The sequence below is a fragment of the Euprymna scolopes genome, chromosome 16 (genome assembly GCF_053919585.1).
Source record: "Euprymna scolopes isolate OS-2025 chromosome 16, ASM5391958v1, whole genome shotgun sequence".
NCBI classification, from domain to species: domain Eukaryota; kingdom Metazoa; phylum Mollusca; class Cephalopoda; order Sepiida; family Sepiolidae; genus Euprymna; species Euprymna scolopes.
This window is the reverse complement of record NC_136497.1, coordinates 49,040,654-49,058,590: the sequence shown is the minus strand read 5'-3', so window position 1 is coordinate 49,058,590 and position 17,937 is coordinate 49,040,654. Positions and strand designations below refer to the sequence as shown.

Sequence of the window (17,937 nt, the reverse complement as noted above, 5' to 3'; positions counted from 1 at the left end):
GAGTTTAGACGTAGTGAGTCTGTTCACAGAAGTACCCAGTGACAAGATTGATTATGGTATGGGATCAGCTGATTTCAGATATTTCACTGGAGGTGCACACTTATAATAGATAATGTGATGAAGATGTTGACCTGTGTGGAAATTATATACCAAATGATAGAATTTGATATGTATCAGTAGAAATAAGGTCTAGCTATGGGATCGCCAGTGGATAATGTATACATGGAATAAGTCAAAGAAATGGCATTAAGATTCAAACCACTAAAGCCAATAATGTGTCGATGATACATCCATACTCTGGCCTCATCAGAAGGATGTTTATGCATTACTGGTCCAAAGCATGATATCAGCTCCTAGAAATCTGAATCAAACATCAAAGGACATCAACCAAAAACTTACCACAGTTTGTATACCATACATGAAAGGCTTGTCTAAAAAGATTAAAAAAAAATATGTAAGGCATATGATATCAGAAGCAACTCAACTCTCTGAAAGTACCTCGTGCCATCTTTTGCCTCCGCAAAAAATGTCATGACCAAAAACTTGTGTATACAATTCCATGTAAGTTTGGAAAAATATCTCATATATATAATAATTTGACTGCAGAAATTCCCCTCTAGACCAAAATATCGTAGGTTTGCAACCACAAATGCCACATACAAATTTATTACATCTTGCTTATTAGCCACTATCTTATGCAGCTTTTGACTACAATTACATACACACTTAGTCGTGATACTAAAATACTACATTACATCCTATGAGTAACACCATCAGAATCACACCATCTTTAGAGGAAGAAGCTCCAATTTTTTTCTCTAATTATTTAGTCCTAACACTGTTACCAGTTGACACCGCATCCTATTCTACTTTTTCCAACTATAATTTGCTTACACCGCCCATAACTGGTTATTTCGTGCATAGACATAATATATTCTTCCCTTATACATATTAATAAATAATAATGTCTCCCTTACCTACGCCTGTACATTCTGATTGACAGATCCCTTAAAATTCTACCATTCCCCTTTTGATAAACAAAGGGTTACTATAAATGCAATATGGCGACACTATCAGGCATATTATTTTTCCCATGAATGAGTATGATGCAAAACCCACACCTTCTGTTATTAAAGAACTGGCTAAAATTACTTTTAAATGTATAGATAATACATTACTGTATTCATATTTTCCCCCGTCCCAACACTTACATAAGTTTATTTTTACTTTTTTCTACCTAATCAACGACTAACACATTAAGAACTTACAGTTTTAAAAACTGGGGATCGCTTTTCTATATTAATTTAAAGTACAATCAGCATCCACTTTATGGCCACTCATTTGAGGGGGGTATTTTTTTTGACGGGGGGGGGGAAATTATTACATATAAATAAACATTACTGTATTCATATTTCTCCAGATTTCTTGTCATTAATCACATTATGTGTACATTGTTGCTGTTCCTATTTACTTGCCTCCACATTATGACAGAGTTAGACGCAGGGTCGTTTTTTTTTATTTGGTGAACAAACACACATTAAACACATGACGTTTACATTTGTTATTTTTTTTAGTAATGTTGCCCCTTTCGACCCTCATAAAATCCTTAAACAATTACTACTGTTATCGGTTATTATTAAAAAAAAATCATTCCTAACATGGGGAGAAAAGGATGTTAGTCTCCTCTCAACATGATTTTTTTAAATTATAAAATAAAATAGCCAATTTGAAACTGTAAAAAGACTGACGTTTCTTTTTCTTTTGTTTTTAAAATTAGTGACAATAAAGAGAGGTAATTCGTTTCTCATTAATAATCATGGTTACTAGCGACATCAATTTATTTTGTTTTATTAAACTCAAATATTTGGAACATTCCATTTTCAATCTAAGGGATGGTCACGATGATAGCGATCGAAGCGACAAGCATTATAATATACAGATAATAATATAAAAATAAATAATTTTCGATTCATTTCATTTTCAAATTTCCGGTCTAGTTTTTAGTTTGGTGGACAGACGATTCTTTTTAGCAATGATTTGGCCAAAGTATTACCGTAGTCACATTTACCTAAATATATATGAAATGCGTCCTTACATTGCCATGATCCCTGCAATTATAATGAGCGGGCATTGGCTCCAACTTACAACCGTATGTAATTATTATTTTTTTTACAGGTTGGGGTGGGGCATAGTTCCACCGGGCAACGCTGATATATGCCGTTCAATAAAAGTAAGGTTAATAAAAACACTGGAAAGCTGTAATATGTGGAGATATGGAAAAATCAAGTATGATTGACCACATATAGTTGGAAAACAAACCATCTCACAGGTAAGGGAAACACTTTTTTGATAGCATGAATAGGTTAGTCAAATGAATATGAAGCAAGAAAATAGATTCAATATTTGGATCATTTTTTTTTTTATTCTTGTGATTAAGGGAGGTGGTGTTTGATCAACATTGCTGAGGAGCCATGATTTAATACACGGTTTTGTTTTTAAATACCCGGAACAGTTTCATGGGAGACAACTGATGATCCCTGAAATAACATTAGGACTATTGTAAATTTGAGAGAGCAAGTTGATGCATTGAGTGCAAGAGAAGACTTACCATATAGTTTTCCAACGAATGTCAAAAAATATAAAAATTAAGTAAGTTTTAAAGGTTAAAAAACTTCCATATATATTTGATAATCATGTAATCTATTATATATTATATGTGTGTGTGTGTGTGTGTGTGTGTGTGTGTTGGAGCAAAAGCTTCCATCTTAATTGCTCTAATTAGCTTTACTATGTGATCAATTCCCCAAATGACCCATCTTTTACGAAGTTTCTATCAACCACTTTAACTCTCTCTCAATGTGTGTTATTTGAACCCTGCTCTTAGTTTGTACACTTCTCCATCTCTCTCTCTCTTTCTCTCTCTCTTCGTTTCTTTCTATTTCTGTTTCTTATTTTTCTCTTTCTTTATCACTTTCTCTCTTTATCTCTCTCTTACTCTTCCTCCATCTCTTTCTTTTTCCCCTTATATTTTTGTTAACAATTGAATGTAATAAAGAAACGAAAGAATTAAAAAAAAAATGGAATTGTTCCTATTTATTTGCTTCCCCACTATTGCAGGGATAAAATGTCAATTTTTAATGTGGGGATTAATAGGGATTGCACAAATGAGCACAAATTTAACCATATTCAACCATCAATTTGACATAAATCACTCATTTTCAGTCAATGGCTATAACTTCTGTTGGATTTTAATGGGCTTAAAAGTGTGTGTGTGTGTGTGTGTATCTCTATCTCCAATTATATAAATGCAACTTTGTGTGTGCATGTGAGTTCGTTCCTTATAGACCTCGAAACGGCTGAATAGATTTTCTTTAAAATTTACAGAACTTTAGTGTATAAGTCTGGAAGTGATCTTAGTTAAGTTTTGTCTCAGAATACTCCCGACAATTAACGATAATCGAAACCAATTTTTTAATTTATCTCTCACCAGTAAAGCCATTTTTTCCATGTCATCACTTAGCAACAATGATTGAACAACGAGCTGTAAATTTCTTCAGTTTTTTCATTAACTGCAAAGAATTTTATAAGACTTGAAAATTTATGTGTTTTTTTTTTTAGCAGTGCAAAAGTAAATTATGTTTCTGTTTTTGAACGTACATTGAACAAGCAACTGATCCTGAAGAAACTGCAAAACAGTCTACACACATATTTAGTGAAAATGTGATTCAGAGGTTTCTTACATGTAAGTTTAACAAAACATAGACCCCCGACAACCAAGCAGAAGTAGTATGCCCGACAACATAAGATAAGGAAATTTCCAACACAGTTGACTAATTGTAGAACTATACAGCGACAACCACATAAGTTCTTACAACGAATAGATAGTCGATGTTGATCCTGTGGTTTCTTTCGCATACGGTTCAAGAAATCATGGCCTCCAAAAGTTTGCCAAAGCACTTGGTTTTGAGCCGGAAGAATAGCTGCTAAAGGGACAAATCAGAGAAATTGGATTGTTGTTGGCGTGTTGCATCCACTGTGTGGGAGCTACATTGAACAGTAAGGTAATATAACCGAAATTTACTAATAAAAAATATTGGAATTATGAACAATACAGATTAAAATAAGCATGAACAAGGCATCAAAATAACTCCCGAGCAAGGCCGTGTAATATTGCTAGTATATATATATATATGGAGAGAGAGAGAGAGAGAGAGAGAGAGAGAGAGTTTTATTTTGATACAAAAATTCCTATAATTGGTTAACTCTGAATTTTGACATAAAGTTGTAGTGATTTTAAAGTAACCCACGTCCCTGAGGAAAGAGTCAAAAGCAAGGCCGGCTTTTACTGTGGAGAAAAAGAGGACACTCTGTATTGGGACAAAAAATAAAAATTTTCGCATTCTAGAAGGATTTCTCCTTCACTGATAGAATCACAAAAGATGAAGAGTAGTCTCAGAAGAGATACTACACTTTGCTTCTAGCAAAAGGAAGCCCCTCTCCCGCTGCCGATCACACTGCATTACCACACGTTTCACATCAACAGCATGGCATGTATAGCAAATGAACCGCTTAAAATAGATATTAAGTTTCAGCATTAAATAAAAGTTATGCAGTAAATTTGAAAAAAAATCATATAAAAGTCAATCAAGCGTTGATAGAGTGAATCTATTGACTTCCATGTAATACAAGCAATCGTTTTATCACCTGAAAACATTAATAATAGACACAGGTGGCACGTTTCGCTTGGCTGCGGTTTGTGTATTAGTCAATAGAAAGGCCACCCACCTCTGCCTGGACCAGACATAAGCCAGATTTAAAAAAAAAATTTTTTATTCACCCCCAAACAAATCATATTGCCACTGAAGCATAATATTAGAGCCAGATTTATAAGGCACAGCCTGGGTGAACAGCAAGCTAGGCAGCAAGATGCTTGTTAACATTACATTTAACTTTCTACATGTTGGTATGATCGGGGAAACAGGGGGGAGGATTCCGAAGGCAAGCAATCTGAGGAACAATGCTGCCAGAGAAGAAAATCTTATGGCATCTAGGGATCTCTAGAGTGAAGTGGTAAATGTTGCTGCTATTCAGGTGCATTTATGACGGCGGGTACTGTAGTAATATCATGGAACTATTTTCTTACATGCAATAACTGTAATCCGTTGGCATAGGAAAGTGGGAAAACTGGTCTTGGATGCATGGACATGGGTTAAACAACACGTGTGTCTTATGTGTATATCTATATGAATAAAACAATAGATATATGCATGTGTGCATCTGTCTGTGTGTAAATATTTAACCGATAAACACTTAAACTACTGGTCACATAACACTAAAGTTAAAAAGAAAATAGTAATCATACACAAAGGATGGTTTATAACGAGTAAATCAGCACTATATATTAGGTACAATATAACATTCAATTGAGAATTGGCTCTGTAATAATAAATACGAAATAGGCATGAATTATAATATATTTAAATGTATTTTACAACCAGGCAAGGTTGGCCGGAAGTATATTCAACATAATCAAATCCTTCTTAGATAAGAGAAAAATCCATCGATGGCGGTACACCAAAACAACATAATATAAATTATGGTTGTGTCACAGGGGTCAATTCTTGGACTTTCATTATTCATGATATTCATAAATGACCTCCCTCATAAAATTTTCTTGGAGATGGGTATAGTTGCTGATGACACCATGCTCTATAACAGATACGAGGGTAAAACAAATGAACACATAACTTAGGAAATTGCTAAAACTCTAGAGGAAGACCTCCAGTCTGTAGTGAAATGGGGACGTAACTGGTTAGTGATGTTCAATACTTCCAAGACTAAGCTTATTTCCTTTAATAATTAGAGGAAACCTTCTCAACCATTGATTGCCATAGCTAACAATACACTGCCTGAAAGTACTTCTCTCAAGCTCCTAAGGTTAACATTCACAGATAACATGAATTGGAACAAATACATTGAGGCAATTGCCAAGGCTGCTATGAGGAAGGTGGGCTCTCTCTACCACGCTAGTGCAAGAAGGCTACTCACACTTGAGAGTATCCTGTATCTGTACAAGGCCATCGTCCACCCATGCATGGAGTATTGTTGCCACATTTAGGCTAGTGCATCTTCCACTAGTTTCTCGCTCCTGGACAGGGTTCAAAAAAGAGTCGCCAACTTAATAGGTTCTAAACTATCAACTAAACTCCAACCTCTGTCCCATCGCCTAAATGTGGTATTACAAGTATTTCAGTGGCAAGTGCTCTGACAAACTCCGAGCACTAGTACCCCCTCGATGACAATACCCCTGACAAGCAGCAAAATCTCACCCTTACACTGTAGAGACCCCTAGATGCCTTGTACTCGGATAGCTTTTTCCCTTAGATTGCTGCACTTTGGAATTCCCTCCAGAGTCCCTGGTTCCCTGGCTGTACTGACATGTAGAAATTCAAGTGTAATGTGAACAGACATCTTGCTGCCCAACTCTATAAATTGTATCCCTGCAAATCTGGTCCCAAATAGTAACCCCTTATGACTAAGTGACTCTGGGCCTTGTTTGGGGTAAAACGTCAATAATAAATGTCTGTTACAATTTACCACACCTCGATAAAACATTATTAAAGATACAAGTGCAGTAAGTTTATCTTTTCTATAAGATTGTTTACTTTGTAATGCAGAAACAGATTTCCTTTTACAGATCGGCTATGACACCACTACTACTACTACTACTACTACTACTACTGCTGCTGCCAATAATAACAATCATGATTTCGTTTGTTAACGTCATTCTGAAAAGAAATGAGATTCATTCTCAGAGAACTCTCCCTCAATCCCGGTTCCAAACCAGAAGCTTTAAAGATTAAATATTTTCTCAAGGATAATGGTAATACCTACAATAGGAGAGGTCTGAAAGCCATCAAAACACATCAGGGATATGTAGTTTTTTCAAATGTCCTTCAGACGACTTGCTATCACATCTAACATACCTACTAATACTAAGATTACTTATATTTTAACCCCATGTATTTGTCTTACCTCCAAGACCAACGGAGCATAATTGCTCTCTCATTCTCCTCCTCCATTATATTCTTGTCGCATGGCGCTAAAAAGTTTATGATTTGCCACCTCTTTGAGACTTTGTCAATGACTACCAAATTCGGACAATTATTTTCTAATTACTTGGCTGCCATGACACTTTCATCCTACGATACCTCCACATTGTCATTCTTACTTGTTCTTACATCAGGTACCTCCTCAAACAACTTCCCAGCACATTTCATCCCAAACTTCCTACAAACCTCCCAGTAAATATAAATACTCAGACAAATGGTACAAGCACAGACCGGCAGCAGTACTTGAAAACGAAAGTCATAAAATCCTATGGGACATGGACGTACAAACAGATAAACCCATCCAAGCAAGAAGACCAGATATCATGATAGTTAATAAGAAGGAAAAGTTCTGCCAGATCATAGATTTTGCAGTTCTGGCAGACTACAGATGGAGATGGAGAAGCAAATCAAATACACAGAACTGGCCAGAGAGCTGAAAACGGTATGGAACGTGAAGAAAGTCAAGATAACACAAATAATAGTTGGAGCGCTAGGAATGATCATAAAAAACTTTGAAAAAAGAAAAGGAGAGATTGGAATCAGAGGGATGGCTGTAAGGATACAACAGATAATAATAATGAAAATGGCTGAAATATTACGGAAAACCCTTGAATGCAGAAACTAATATCCATGAGGTGTAGATGTTAAACAGAAATATAGAAACTACAGCAGAAGTAAAACTGTAAAACAAAAGCATAAGGAGCCACACGAAATGAGGAAAAGTGAAGCCGTATATTTGTAAGTTACCCCCCCCCCGAACTAAAAAAAAAAAGTTATCGTTCTTTTTTGAATTGATTGGATGGCGATTTTTTTTAGGATTTTTACTTTAGCATTTCACATATACGATGAAGCTTGGCATTAAAAATATATTAAAACAAAAAATAAATGAAAGCTCTAAGATTTTTTTTTTGCTAAAAATAGTAAGTTGTTTATTGTTTTATTTGACTTCAGTCGAAGTTCTCAGAAATCAAGGGGCCCACCTGGACTATATGAGATACATAGATATTCGAATGTTCCATTAAATTCTTTATCTCTCAACCACTGAGTTAGTAAAGAAATTGAGAACATAATTTTCCTCTTTCCAATTAACCATGTTCATATGTTGCAGTATGTCTTTTGTTTTAGTCTCTTAGTTTTACTGGATTCCAGGACTAGAATTTATCTAGTCTGGTGGAGTATCCAGCTTCGTGCTATTACTCGAGGTAACATCACTTGGAGAAGGTGCACCATTCCTCGTAAAAGCTAATGTGGGTTAGCCATAGTGAGGAGATCTTATTTCGGCTGCAAATACTATGTAATTTTGAATATTTGGTCACGGTTTACTTCTCATGCCAGGTTCTTCTGACAAACCCCTGTACAGAGAGACCTTAAACACTGGAGGATAGTGTTCAGTAGCCATTCAAGTTTTTCTCTCTTTCTCTTTATGAGTATTGCCGAAACCTATGTAACTTGAAATAATGTGACTCAAATCATCATCATCATCATCATCGTTATTATTATTATTATTATTATTGGGACAACGTACGTTTTACATGTTGACATGCACTGGATAGCTCTATGAAATAGACTTTCAAAGTAACCTATCTCTGTCCAAGTCGTTATTTAACCCTATTTTCCATCAAATATATTTTTTATCATTCCTTCCTATGTTTTCTTCTCCTGTGAACTGAAACTGCTACTTCAACTGTTCTATATCCACTCAAGAAATCCATTCTTTCAATGTGACCATACAAACTAAGTCTCCTGCTCTGCATGCATCTCCTTACACTTGTTAGACTTTATCTTTCGTTCAGATCATCTACAATAAAACAATCTTTAAGACTCACCTTATCCTTAGATTCATTATGCGGCTAGACTACTCATGACCCGTTGGGTCACAACCACTACCATCATTTGTCTCACTTTGATTTCATTTGGAAATAAACTGTGTAAATTTATTAAGAAATTCTTTTTTCATAACTAAAACTAATGTCTCTCTACTTTCATATTAGTATTATGGATAATACAGAAGTAAAGAGACCTGTTATTTAGCTATTTCATTTACACGCATGTTTATTATACAATATGTAAATTAGATGCAGAGAGAGAGAGAGAGAGAGAGAGAAAGAGAGAGAGAGAGAAAGAGAGAGAGAGAGAAAGAGAGAGAGAGAGAGAGAAGTATTAAGAGTTTTTAGAGTGTGAAGGTTCGAGATAAATACATACTTAAATAGCTAAGAGAGAGAGAGGGAGATAGGTGACATAATTCTTTTCAAACATAACGCAATCCGGGAACTAAGTATTAGTTTAGCATATATTTTGTGTTATTAAAGTATATATGAAAAGCCTTAACGAAACAAAGATTGATTAACTCACATTTAGTATAATATATGGTTTCGTTTTACTGACGTCAATTGCTGCAGTACTTCAGAAAAAAAAAAACAAAAAAAACGAGACCAGATAAATTCGTAGAACTCAACTCAAAACGAAACACTATACAGTAGATAGGAGATGGGTTATCTTTCGAAAGGGGCGCTGTTGTGGAATGAAATAGTTCTAACTTTCTCTTACCCACATGAATTTTCGATTTACACTCATTTAGTGGGTATACAAGCCCCCCCCCCCTCCCATTTCTCTGTCTCTCTCCCTCTTCCATTCAACCGGAGACTGGGTTCAAATTTTTAATCTGTTCTACGCCCGGTCAGACAGTTTTTATTTTTGTGCCAATCCAGCTGATAAATAGTTGATTTAATATATTCCATTGACAACAGCAAACTTACAAAGATTATAGGGTATTACAGCTTTCCTTAACTAAAACAGCTTACTTTTCACGAATAAACTCTTGTATGGATAAATATAAACTTGAGCCGCATTTAACTTTTCTCATGGATATGGAAGACCATATTGATCAAAATAATCATTTTTACACTTTAAATTCCCAGACCTTTAAGAGACAGTAAATGTGGGAAGATCGTGCGGTAAAGAGTGGGTGGGGAGAAAAAAAAAAAAAAAAGAAAGATTCGTTTAAAAGACACTAACGGCGCTTTAAATACAAAAACTACAAATTATGGAAGCCCGAGCTGACAAACAAACCTCTTTTTAACGAGATAATTGTGTATGTAATTATGTATAATAGAAAATGATTAACAAAATTGTTCACTAACGCATATGACCTTTCATGTCCATGCCTGTTTTACTGTGTAATTTCACTTGCTACGGGGTGGCATGTTGGATACAATTTGACGGGATATGTTAATTGGACTGAATAATACAGTTTAAACATAAGTTTGTTTTAAGAAAGCTTCGTTCGAAATGTGATTAAAAAAGTAATATTTTTAAGATAGAAATCTCTCATATATATATATATATATATATATATATATATATATATATATATATATATATATATATATATACAGGGTGTCCGTAAAGTTACTATACAGTCTTATTGTTACAAATAAATATTTTAATACAATATCTTACTGTACTGTTAATATATTACAGGGTGTCTGTATAGTAACTTGTAAGACTGTATAGTAACTTTACGGACACCCTGTATATATATATATGTTGCAATAATAATTTTTTAATACCTACAGAAACTAGTGCTTCATCCTTTTGGGAATCATTAGTGCAGGGTGACACGATTACTACTAGTCGGTATATATGTATATATATATATGAGAGAGAGAAAGAGAGCAATTACGTGCGTTCACCATTTCCAGTGAGAAAAGATATAAACGGAAGATGAAATGAATTCGATATTTTTTCGACCATAAACTGGTCCCCTTATATCGGATTTGAAACCGACGGTACCGATGTTTTCCTGACCTTCTTTAAAATTTAAAAATAAATATTATACTCTTTTATTGAATTCTTCTTTATAATTGAGCACTGTTTTTAGTTTTTTTCCCCAGAAGCACCACACAATATATATATATATATATATATATATATATATATATATATATATATATATATATATATATATATATAAAGAACTCGTTTTTATCGTTGAGCACTTTCAGTTGAACTAAGTCGGTTAATTTAGCTCTTATGATTACATCATTCTGACAAGACGTTAAAAAGCATTTAACAAATAAATGTTGAAAATTCAACAGCACTTCTCACGGTTAACGGTAGCCGAATGGATTAGATCCTTACTAAAGGGATGGTTCTGTTGCCGAGGTCAAGTCTATCGATGATGGTGATGATTTCCGAAAGGATGAAACATTAGTCTCTGTAGGTATTTAATAATTATTATAGTAAATATATATATATTAGTGATGGGACGATTCCAAAATTTTTCCTAATTCCGATAAAATTACAGATTCTCTTCAAAATTCCCGATTCCGATATAATTACTGATTGCGATTTTTAAAAATTTCTAAAGAGACTTTTGTACCATTTAAAAGAAGAAGGGCAAAATAAACTAGCAATAATTAAAAAAAGTGTTTTTCATCGTACGAAAACAATGAAGATGCGAGACGATAATCGTGTTTACATAATTGACACTTTGAAATAACGTTCCCATTTAGTAAGCATTCCGAACGTGAAAACATAGCAGTGTTTAATAAATCTAGCAAAAATCAAATAGTCAGATTTTCATGAAATTTTCGATACTTATCCATTTTAGAATGAAATTACATATAAAATGCAGTTTCTGTAAAATGGATTGAGCAAATATTTTTTGTGCGTGTCCCTCTCCCACTCTATTTATCTTTTCGAAATTTGAACAAATCTACATTGATCGAAATTTCTATTTATTATGAAACATAACAGTTCAAATAAGTAAAAAATATTTTTTTTTTTAAAGTTTAAATGCATGTATTGAAAAAAAAAGTTACCTTGAAGTTGTAATTAAAAAAAATTGATATAATTTGTTTTTTTTAAATAGTTTTTTTTTCTAATTAATATATACTATTGCCAAGAAAAAGAAACTTCCTAAAAATTAAATTTTAAAAGATTAAAACGATTAAAATTCCATTATTTCAAAATGTTCCGTTACATAGATTTTTAATTAATTGTTTATTTTTTTATTTTTAAAATATTAAGTTACAATATATACATGGCTCTTGCCAACTATTTTGTCGCCAGATTAAAACCGATTGAAAAATATTACTGCACAAAAAAATGCATATTTTGTAGATCACTACAATATCTTGTTTTTATCTTTTTATCAAATAAATTATGGAAACCGGTAATTAACCAAATAAACAATCACACATATTTAGAAAAACCGTACTTCATATTTAATATACAAATGTTTATAATATTATTAATCGTTAAACTGTGTAAATGTTGAAACCTAACAATATTATCACAAAGATTAATTATTAATTGCAGTTTAAACAAAGGTTTTAAAAAAGCATTAAGTCGCTTCTGTTGCTCCATACTTCGTATAGTTAACACAAGTCTAACGTCACGGGATTATGTGCTCCGTTTTTCACAATTGTTTGGAAGTGCCTATTTTTCTCAAATGTTTTCTTTGTAATTGATTGAAAATAGCAAAGTTGCATTAGGTCGTTGTTAATTGATAAAATACAATTTGAAAATAATTGACGATTGATATGCAAACTAGTAAGATGATCTAGAAACAGACTAGTTAGATTAGTTATAAAGCCAGCTTCCCATTTTAAGAATGACTTTCTGAATAATGCAATTACTATTTAGGAAACCATTCTTAACATGTAAAAAACGGGGCAGGCGTGCATAGTTTTACTTTAAGTATAATGCTTTGATTGATTACGCCATTGTTAATATAAAATATATGCAGTAGATTGATTTGTGTTTTTTTTAACCTTATAAATCAAGTGCATTCTTTTAAATGTTTTTAACGAATTTATGCAAAGTTTCAATTTTTTTTAACCATCGTATTTGATGTTATTATAATCAATAGGTTTTATTTGTACTGAGAGTTTAAATAAATATCATTAGTGCTAGCAGTGGAAATTTAAGTTTAAAAATATTATAAGATCGTTTTTGGAATTGGAAATAAGACTACAATATTCCTATACCGATTCCAATACCCCCAAAAGTTCCGATTTTTCCGATTTATGATTCCGATTCCTATTAATCGTCCCAACACTAATATATGTATATAAGTGATGGGACGATTTCAATATTTTTCCCGATTCCGATACAATTACCAATTCCGATTCTTTATAAATCTCTAATTATTTAACTAAAAAGTTGTTATTTTTCCCAATTTTCGTAAAAACAGATGTTAAATATGCAGATATTTTCCTAAACGTCAAAATAGACTTGTGGAGGATGATCTATCGATTTTAGATTTTTTTTGGTATTTTAAAATCAATAAATATTTATTATTTTATCATTATTACCAGCAATGAAAGATTTTGCTTTAAACAAAATCAAAAAAAAAAAAAAAAAAAAAAAAGAAGACAATTAAAAGAATCGTTTTGGCATTGGAAAATAGGAATCAATTTTTCCGATATCGATTCCAATACCCCCAAAAGCTCCGTTTTTTTCGATTCACGATTCTGATAATCGTCCCAACCCAACACTATGTGTGTGTGTGTGTGTGTGTGTGTGTGTGTAGAAAACCACAAAACATATCAATTATTTTATAATGATTTGATCGATTATGCCACTGTCAATATAAGATATATGTAGTAGATTGATTTGTTTTACCGTAAAAAGAAAAAAAAGTTCCGATAATAATAGTAATACCATTGCTAATAAAAAATGGCAAATTTATAGATTAACGCCCTCAGCTTAAACACCCACAAAAGAGATTCTACTTTTTTAGCCGAGTACACGTGAACACCTTGAAAACTTTGCGAAAAGAAAAAAGCAATCATTTTAGAATTTAGAGTGGGAGATAAGTTTCGTATATAAATTTAATGCAAAATGATCATCATTTCTTTGCTATTCTAACGTTTCAGGGATGCTCATTAATTATTTTTATTACTAATTTTTTTATGTTCGATTGGCAAGGTTGTAAAACTATGCGTAATCGCCCAAAAAACAATAGTCCCTCAACACACAAAAAATATAAATGCACAAAATTTATCTCTCAGAGAAAAATTACAATTTTTGGTGGTACTTGTACAGTTTAGTCAATACATTAAAAAATGGAAATATCGAAAAAAGGTTACATTGTACGAATCTGCTTTGGACTGAAGATCTCCGAAAAAAAAAAAAAAAAATTTCATTTTATTTGATTGAGTAGTTTTTTTTTTTTTCCAGTGGAAAAAAAACGTTCTTATAAGAGCGCATTGGAGTCAGCCATTATGGATTTTGTTAAACACGCCGCGGGGAGATAACTCCAGTTAAACCGCCGACACTCCATCCTCATCTTTAATACTAGCTTTTCTTCCTAAAAATCGGACCTTTTGCTTGGTATCATAACAAATTGTTTTTTCGCTGTTAAAAAAAACAAAACAAAAAAAAACAAAGGTGCTAGTGCACTTACTAATCTGCGCTATTGCGCTATTTTTTTTAAATCGTATTTCCAAGTTTAATTAAAGTTTTATATGTTTTTTTTTTTATTCAATTGTAAGGTTAAAGTATAGAATAGTTACAAAACACTCTCCCCTCCCCATGTTAAGAATGGCTTTTTAAATAATAACGTCATTACTTCAACACGGATCAATAAGTGCACTAGTACCAAAACAAAAAAACTACTTGATGAAATTAAGTGAAATTTTTTTTTTTTTCCGAGAACTTCGTTCCATACCGGATACGTGCAATATAACCTTTTTTTGATATTTTCATTTTTTAATGTCTTGATTAAACTGTACAAGTACCCCCGATTCTAAATTATGAAGTAATTAATATATTTTGCGGTTTTCAAAGTGTTCATACGTAATCTCCTAAAAGAATAGAATTTCATCTTAATTTGGAGGAGGATATTAAACAATACTACTTAAAAGTTCTTATATAGTAAAAGAATACATTTAATTTTTTAAAATATAAGTTCAAATATGTGACACAAGTTAATAAAAGAACATGTTAGTAATTGAATTTAATTCATAAAATACATTTTAAATAGTTTTGAAAATACATTTACCTTTTTAATCTTGGCAAGTTTTCACCGTCTTTCACATGTGTCTCCTCGGTGGAAGAGAAACGGCTAAATGATTTCAATATTATTAATATCAAAGAATCATTCTTATTAGCCTGTGATTTTATTATCTTCTATCTCCTTCCCAATCAACGTTTTGTATGTTTAAAGAATTTGTTTTGTAGTAAGGTGTAAAGAAGAATGGGCTAAGAGAAAACAGGAACACCGTTGATAAAACCTTTATCAACGGAGAGTTACTTCCGGCCAAGGGAGATAACTACAATACTTATTGTAGCTAAGGTACGAAAGGTAGTGTAAATTATAACATTTTCTCCTCCAATGATTATTAAGTGTCGAGTTACAAAGAGGATAATTAAAGTTAGTCTGTCCGGCATTAAGTTATAAAGTCCTTATATTTACTTGGGAATCGTCGCATTCTAGACGACCTTTGCACCAATTCGCTAGGATTTTGATCCCCAGCGTCAACTTCTTGGGGGGGGGGGCGTTGATTTCTTCAGGATCGGGCAAAAGATTCTTTTCCTCCACATTGGTCATGTTTTCATCAGTAGGCAGCCGTTCAGAGGCCTCAGGACTTGCAAGATTGCTTTCAGTGCAAAGGTCTTCTTCATTACAGGAGTTAGAAGCCAGGTCTCGCACATTAACAGTAGTTTCGTCACCATAAGGTAGTCGCACATGAGCATAGTAAGGGTTGATGTCTAATAAGGTAGCAGGAGTTACAGGAGGGCCGAGTTTACTAGTCTTAGCATGATTTCTGACATATATTGGGCCTTGTTTTGCCCAAGATGGAATCAAAGCATCAGAGACGGATTTACGGCTATATTTGAGTAGCCTGTCACGAGGAGTCACGCTAATGGCAATGCAGAGTAGCGATCTAATTGAGTGAAGAGCGTTAGATAGTATGTCTTCCCAATAGGGCAGCTTCATGTTGCTAGAGTGTAAGGGTGTTTGGATGGCCTTCCATAAAGTTCCATTGCCCATTACCTTCGGGGTGATATTTACTAGTTTTCGAGGTAGTAATATCTTTCTCAGGTAAGTAGTTTCTAATTTCACCAGCCCTGTCAGTATGTATCATATCAGGCATACCAAAAATTGAAAATAATTGGTTCAGACAGCAGATAAAGGTTTTGCTTGTCATGTCCTTACTGGGAAAGGCAAAAGGAAAGCGAGAATACTCATCAATTAGTAAGTATTTGTTACCGCATGAAGAAGTAGGTAGGAGGCCTTTGAAGTCAATATTTAATCGATGAAAAGGTAGTATAGCGTGTATGAGCATTCCTTTCTTACGACTGGCAAATTTCAGCTCCAGATACTGGCAGGAGGAGCAAGAGTCGGTTATGTTTTTAACTTGTTCCAAAGAGTATGGGAGGTTCCTTGTTCTGATGAAGTGGTTGAGTCGTGTAATACCAGGATGGTATAGTCTAACATGCAAATCGCGAAGGTCTTGTAGAGTGTGAATTAGAGCAGTGATGCGAGAGAATGTGTCAGTAGCTGCATTTTCCTTTCCCTGACAGTAGACGATACTGAATTTGAACTGTGACAATTCAATCCGCCAACGACATATCTTATCATTTTTGATTTTGGATTTCCTACTGCTGTCAAACATGAAACTAATGCTCTTTTGTTTACCGAGTAGAAAGTATTGCCACTTTCAGAGAGCTTCGACAAAAGCAGCAGCTTCCTTTTCAACAGCATAATGTTTAATTTCGTTTGGGTTTAGCGTCCGTGAAAAGAATGCAGCAGGTCGACCTTGTTGGTTTATTGTACCTATTTACTATGCCTCCCCACGGGACAGAGTTAGACACCAGCGTCGTTTTTTTAACGCGGAGAAAAGGTATAAAAATAAAAAAAATTGTCTCAGTCGTGAAGGACTGATCCTCCACTGAAAGAGAACAAGAAATGGAAGTGTAGCATCCGAAGAACAGATACTACACTTTGAGGTATTTATTTGCTCCCCCACTGAGCAAATTAGGCACAAGGCCGATTTTTAATGTGAGGAGTGAAGGGGAAATGGGGACCAACTCCCCGGGAGTAGGGGAGCTGGATAGTGACAATTGGTATGAAGGGTTGCCCCTACATTGACCAAGGTCTTATATGTGGAGTTGCCGCCACATATTGTATTTATTTGCTTCCCCACTGAGCAAATTAGGCACAAGGCCGTTTTTTAATGTGGAGAGGGAGGGGGGAGGGAAAAGGGGACCAGCTCCCGAAAGGTGGGAAATGGGAGCTGGATAGTAACTGTTGGTATGAAGGGTTGCCCCTACATTGACCAAGGTCTGATATGTGGGTTTTTTTTTTTTTTTTTTTTTTTTTTTACACAGTGATCACCACTTATCAAGGCCCGGAAGCCACTCAGGGATAAGGGTTATTGCAAGTACATTAAGTTAGTGAGGAGATTTGCTGAAGTGTAAGGGGGCGGTTCATTAGGAATTTGTTAACATTGGACTTGAAGACATCCAAATTGTAGTCCGGAGGGAAGCAGGCAGACGGAACAGAGTTCCACAGGCGTGCAGTTCTAAGAAAGAAGCTTTGTTCATGGAATCCGCGTTTTGATTTAAGCACAGATATAGAGTGGGGGAAATTTTTCACAGTGGATTCAGCTAGACGGGTGTTTCTCGTGAAAGATTGGCGAGGGGGGACCAGAGATTGGAGTTCAGACGAGCATCTGCCATGGAAATAACGATAAAACAAGGACAGGCTCGCAACGTCTCTTCTGTGGGAGAGAGGTTGCAGGGTAGAGAAAAGGGCATCCCCCACTAAGCCACGAAGTCTATTTTGTACTCTGTCAAGGCATGATAGGCT

General features: G+C 34.2%; 1 long non-coding RNA gene across 2 annotated transcripts in view; it reads right to left on the bottom strand.

Moving 5' to 3' along the window:
* The window catches only part of LOC145295937 (uncharacterized), an 88,609-nt gene extending 73,260 nt beyond the window's left edge, over positions 1–15,349 (bottom strand). For both annotated transcript variants that reach the window (XR_013869921.1, XR_013869920.1), the window contains exon 1: positions 15,124–15,349. This is a non-coding gene — a long non-coding RNA (uncharacterized LOC145295937). The remainder of the gene's footprint in view (positions 1–15,123) is intronic.
* Positions 15,350–17,937: the final 2,588 nt, after the last annotated feature.